We start from the raw sequence: 6,230 nt of genomic DNA on the forward strand, positions 1-6,230 counted from the left end.
TTTGGTTATTAAATAGTTATAAATTATTTTGACCTCCTAGTTTAAAAAATGTTTACCTTTGAGAAAAGACTATTGTCAGTATAGATTAGAAAAGAACACTGACATCTCACATTCCAGCTATTAATATATACATCTTCAACGTCCGAGCTCTTGCACCAACATATATCCATTGCATCTTCTTCCATTAGTGCTCTTAGAAGGTAACAAAGTCATATTAGCTATGGCTTTTATATGGGCAACTCTAATTGTTGGTCTATTATTGTATATGCCTTCTATGAGCTGCTAAGCATTCAGAAGAGAAAAAGGTTTCCTCCAGGTCCAAAATGGCTTCCCATTCCAGGACATCTTCATTTGTGAGGTAAATATCCACATAAAGATTTACAAAAACTAGCCAACAAACATGGTCCTATTATGTATATGCAACTGGGACTAGTACCTGCAATCGTTGCCTCGTCTGCTGATGCAGCCGAGAAAGTCCTCAAGACATATGATCACATCTTTGCTAGTAGGCCTCATAATGAGGCATCTCAATATATGTCTTATGGCCAGAAGAATATGATTTTTGCAAAGTATGGACCATATTGGCGTAACATGCGCAAATTGTGCATTGTGCACCTTTTGAGTAATCACAAGATTAATACATTCCAATCCATGAGAAAGCAAGAAGTTGAACTTCTGATTGAATCGCTTAAAAACAAGCTCATGATTGCGCTGTTGTTGATCTTAGTGCTAAGATTACATCCTTGAATGCTAGCTTGACTTGCTTAATGGTGTTTGGAAAGAAGTATATGGATGAGGACTTTGACAAGAGGGGATTCAAAGCTGTAGTTCAAGAAGTTGTGCATTTAGGTGGGAGACCAAATCTTGGAGATTTTTTCCCCTTTCTTGGTGTTATTGATCTTCAGGGACTCAATCGCAAGCTCAAATATCTTTCAAAGGTGTTTGATGAGTTTCTTGAGAAGATTATTGATGAACATGTTCAGTCTCATGACCAGAAACAAACCAAGGATTTTGTCGACACCATGATGGAGATTATGCTTTAGATTAAATTTGCTAATTTCACTAAACAATTTCCCTGCTTCCTTTTCCATACAGGACATGCTGTTTTTCCCTGAGAGATTTGTTGGGAGCAGGGGCCCTTGACCACTAAACTACACTTTTGGATTGTGTTAAGGGTGTTCAAAACTTAATATATAAAGGTAAAAAACAGATTTTGCCTTATATATACAGTGTAATTTTTCGGCGAAGGGTGTTCGGGTGAACACCCTTGCGCCCCCCTAAATCCACCCCTGGTTGGGAGCAGTGTAGATATTCGTGGACGTGATTTTCAGCTTTTACCATTTGGCTCTGGTAAAAGAAGCTGCCCCGGAATGCAGTTGGGGATTACCATTGTTCGCCTTGTGGTTGCACAATTGGTATTGCTTTGATTGGGAGCTTCCAAATGGTATGCAGCCTCTTGATTTAGACATTGATGAGCAGTTTGGGATGGTAGCATGCAAAGAAAAGCCCTTGATGGCTATTCCTACTTATAGACTAAAGAAATGATGCAAACACATTGCAGATTGTGAGAGAACTAGTCTCTCTAAACTTTTTATTTTACTTAGCTACTGATAATATTACACAAGCGATATTTAAAGTTTCTATTCCATGGTTTTGTGCATTTCCCCTGCTATTCTATAAATAATATATTGACAGTAATTTCAGGTTTTTAAGCTATTAATGCTTAAAATAGGGTGAATGAGAAATGGGGGGAAAAATAAAATATTTGAGTAATATTTGAGTTTCTCTCCCTGTCCCATATGGGAAGAGGAAAAGGTTTTTGATGGGTATATAAGCAATTGCTCTTCTTCTATAAAGAGTTGAAAAGAAGGCAAGCCTCGCGTCGTCGTCGTCGTCGCTCGGCTCGGCTTCGGCATCGGCTTCGGCTTCGGATTCAAACGATCGATTGATTAATTTTTGGACCAAATTTATTTGTTAATAGTAAATTTATTTGGTTTAATAACAAAATATTAATTTAAAATAAATATTAATATTAAATCCAATTTTCAGTTTTCTGTTTTTGTAACAGAAAATTAACTACCCTTCAATTTTCCCTCTTTATTGTTGAGTAAATAGCCATTTATGTTATGGCATTTATTCTTTGGCCGTTTTGCAAAAACAACCATTTTGAAGAGTTGCACCTCTTCAGATTTCAGCCCAACTTTGGCTATAAATACAAGTCCATTCTCTCAGATTTTCAATACAAATTTTCTGAGTTCTTCTCCTTTCTTCTGCATATTTTAACTTCAAAGAAAGCAACAGTAAGTGTGATTTGCTACCGAATTTTGTGTTCGCTGAAACACTGGGGTTTGAAGTACCACAACACCAGTATGTAATTCATTCTATCTTGGGAGGAAATAATCCATAACCTTGGGTACTAGTAAAGGATTAAATTCCTTGAGGAAACACTGTGAATTCAGTAGGCTCGAATTGGTTTTTTTTAATTTCGTTTACATTTCTGTTTATGTTATTTTATTTTCTCCGTTTAACGTCATTTTTAGGACAAAGAAGATGCCCGAAGAGTGGAGGCGGAGTACGATGATTCCGTTGTACAAGAACAAGGGGGATCCAAAACTGCAACAACTATAGGGGTATCAAGTTGTTAAGCCATACGATGAAAGTGTGGGAGAGTGTGATTGAAGGGAGATTGAGGAGGTGTGTGTCCATTTCTGAGAACCAGTTCGGTTTCATGCCGAGACAGTCGACTACTGAGGCCATACACATTGTGAGGAGATTGATAGAGGGGTATAGGGCGGTGAAGAAGGATTTACATATGGTGTTCATTGACCTAGAGAAAGCCTATGACAAAGTACCGAGAGAAGTTCTATGGAGATGTTTGGAGGCAGGAGGTGTGCCTGTAGCATATATTAGAGTGATCCAGGACATGTATGATGGGGCTAAGACACGGGTAAGGACGGTAGGAGGAGACTCTGACTACTTTTCGGTTGAGATGGGGTTGCATCAGGGATCAGCACTTAGCCCGTTTTTGTTTTCCCTGGCGATGGATTCTTTGAGGCATCACATCCAAGGAGAGGTGCCTTGGTGCTTGTTATTTGCAGACGACATAGTCCTAATTGATGAGACGCGAGGTGGTGTTAACGAAAGGCTGGAGGTCAGGAGACATACTCTAGAATCTAAGGGTTTCAAGTTGAGCAGGACCAAGACAGAATACTTGGAGTGCAAGTTCAGTGGTGTTAACCAGGAGGCGGGCGGGGATGTGAGACTCGATACACAAGTCATTCCCAAGAGGGAGAGTTTCAAATATATGGGATCTATAATTCAGATGAACGGGGAGATAGATGAGGATGTTACTCACCGTATCAGAGCAGGATGGACGAAGTGGAGGCTCGCTTCCGGTGTCTTGTGTGATAAGAACATGCCGTTGAAACTTAAGGGTAAGTTCTACAAGGTAGTGGTCAGACCGACTATGTTGTATGGGGCAGAGTGTTGGCCAGTCAAAAAGTCACATGTCCAGCATATGAAAGTAACAGAATGAGGATGTTGAGATAGATGTGTAGGCATACTAGATTGGATAGAATTAGGAATGAAGTTATTAGGGACAAGGTGGGAGTGGCCCCTGTGGAGGCAAAGATGCGTGAGGCAAGGTTGAGATGGTTTGGGCATGTTAAGAGGAGAAGCACAGATGCCCCAGTCAGGAGATGTGAGAGGTTGGCCTTGGGAGGTGAGAGGAGGGGTAGAGGTAGACCTAAGAAGTCTTAGGGTGAGGTGGCCAGGCAGGACATGGCACATCTTGAGCAGACCGAGGACATGACCCTAGATAGAAGGATGTGGAGGTGGAAGATTAGGGTGGAAGGTTAGTAGGTAGTTGGGCGTTTCCCCTTGGTCTTCCCTATTTCGATAGTATTAGTGCTAGTATGGTACCCTTTTTTCCTTAGTTTGCTATAGCCGCGTGTCTTGTTCTGTTACTACTTACCTTCGGTAATTCCGTAGTTTGCTAGCAGAACTTCGTCACATTCTTGTGTGCTGCCTTGGACTTATCTGTCTAAATATACTATCTTGATATTACTTGTTATCGGTACTATCTTGCTATTCTTTGTTGTTATCTCCGATTTAGTTTTCTAACTATTTGTCTTGCTATCACTTGCTATCAGGGCCTCATTCACCTTCTTTAGCCGAGGGTCATTCGGAAACAGTCTCCCTACCCTTCCAGGATTAGCTTTTTGCCTATCATCTAATATCGTTAGTAAAATTTTAACAATTCAAAAATAAACTTTAAAAGATGGGTACCTAACCGTGGGTATTCCTTAGAAATAGTATCTCTTCAGGTGAACAACATTCCAATGCGAAGGTAGTATTTTGCCATCCATTGTTTCCAACTCATATGCTCCTTTTCCTGCAATGCCACAGATCCTATAGGGTCCTTCCCATGTTGGACTTAATCCCGTATTAGCTGTCTTTGTAGATTGAAAAATCTTTTTGAGCACAAAGTCCCCAATTTTGAAAAATCTGAGGCGTGCTTTCCGGTTGTAGTATCGTTCTATGACTTGCTTTTGTGCTGCCACTCTTACTAATGCAGTTTCCCTTCTTCCATCAAGTAAATCGAGGCTTACACGCATTTCTTCGTTATTAGACTCTATTGTTGCATGTGCAAACCTCATACTTGGCTCTCCTATCTCAACTGGAATTAAAGCTTCTGCTCCATAAACCAATAAAAATGGTGTTTCTCCCGTACTTGTTTTTGTTGTTGTGCGATATGCCCATAAAACACCAGGTAGCACTTCTGGCCAATTTCCTTTTGACTCTTCTAAACGCTTCTCCAAATTGTTGATGATAACCTTGTTTGTTGACTCTGCTTGCCCATTACCCACCGGATGATAAGGTGTTGATGTAATCCTTTTAATATGCCAACTTTGAAAAAATTTTGTGATTTGGGTTCCTACAAACTGAGGGCCATTATCACATACGATCTCCTTTGGTACACCGAATCGGCATATGATATTCCGCCAAATAAAATCTTTGACTTCCTTTTCTCGTACCTGTTTGAATGCTCCTGCGTCTACCCATTTAGTAAAATAATCAGTGAGTACGAGCAGAAATTTTACCTGTCGTTTCGCTTGTGGTAATAGACCCACGATATCCATTCCCCATTTTATAAACGGCCACGGTGCAATGACTGGATGTAATAACTCCGCAGGTCTATGCATATTATTACCGTACCTTTGACATTTATCACATTTGGCCACGAAACTTTCTGCTTCTTCTTCCATTTTAGGCCAGTAATAACCTGCCCTAATTAAGGTTCTCACCAGTGATCTTCCTCCGGCGTGATTCCCACAATGCCCCTCATGTATTTCCCTCATTACGTACTCCGTTTGAGAAGGTCCGAGGCATCTGGCTAAGGGACCACCGAACATTTTACGATATAGGTTGCCCTGCTTTCTTTTCTTTTGTTTGATAGGTGGATGAGATGGGTCTTCATTCAACTTATGAGTCATTACCTCCGGTGGTATACCTGTCATATCAGAATGGGACCAAGCAAAACAATCTGCGTTGGCTTTTAAAAATTCAATCAACTTACATTTCATATCCGGGCTGAGATTGGCTCCTATATACACTTTTCTTTCTGGCCAGTGTATAAACAAAGCCACTGCCTCCCGCTCTTCTATCGTCGTTTTGATGTTTTCATTTTCTTCTGGTTCTTGAATGGAATCGGGCCTTGAATCCACATCTGTTTGCCCTTGTTCAGTTGAGGTTGATGTTATGTTATCCTCAACTGGATTCTGTAATTGCTATTTCTCTTCACCCTTCGCACTTAAATTCGCCACGGAGTTGATGCTCTTGGATGTCTGTTGGTCTCCCCTGATTTGACATATTCCCCATGGCGCTGGAAATTTAATAACATGATGCAAGGTTGATGGAACAGCATCCATGTCGTGGATCCATGGCCTACCAAGAATTATATTGTAAGCCATTTCCATTTCCACTACTTGAAATTTTGTGTCTTTGACAACACCTTCTGCGAATGTAGTAAGCATCACTTCCCCTTTCGTTACAACACTGGAATTGTCAAATCCTAACAAAGTATGCGCTTTTGGCATCTCGCGTAGCACTCGTAACAAAATAATGTTCACGGAACTACCTGGATCAATTAAAACTCGTTTCACGTTAGTGTCATGTACAAGTAAAGATATTACCAGTGCGTCGTTATGTGGAGTTAATAGACCCTCGGC

At 40.6% G+C, this 6,230-nt stretch overlaps 1 pseudogene; it reads left to right on the forward strand.

The window, feature by feature from the left end:
• The first annotated feature begins 231 nt into the window (after positions 1 to 231).
• Positions 232 to 1,043, forward strand: LOC109214434 (annotated as a pseudogene).
• Positions 1,044 to 6,230: the final 5,187 nt, after the last annotated feature.

Source organism: Nicotiana attenuata, unplaced genomic scaffold (genome assembly GCF_001879085.1).
Source record: "Nicotiana attenuata strain UT unplaced genomic scaffold, NIATTr2, whole genome shotgun sequence".
Classification (NCBI taxonomy): domain Eukaryota; kingdom Viridiplantae; phylum Streptophyta; class Magnoliopsida; order Solanales; family Solanaceae; genus Nicotiana; species Nicotiana attenuata.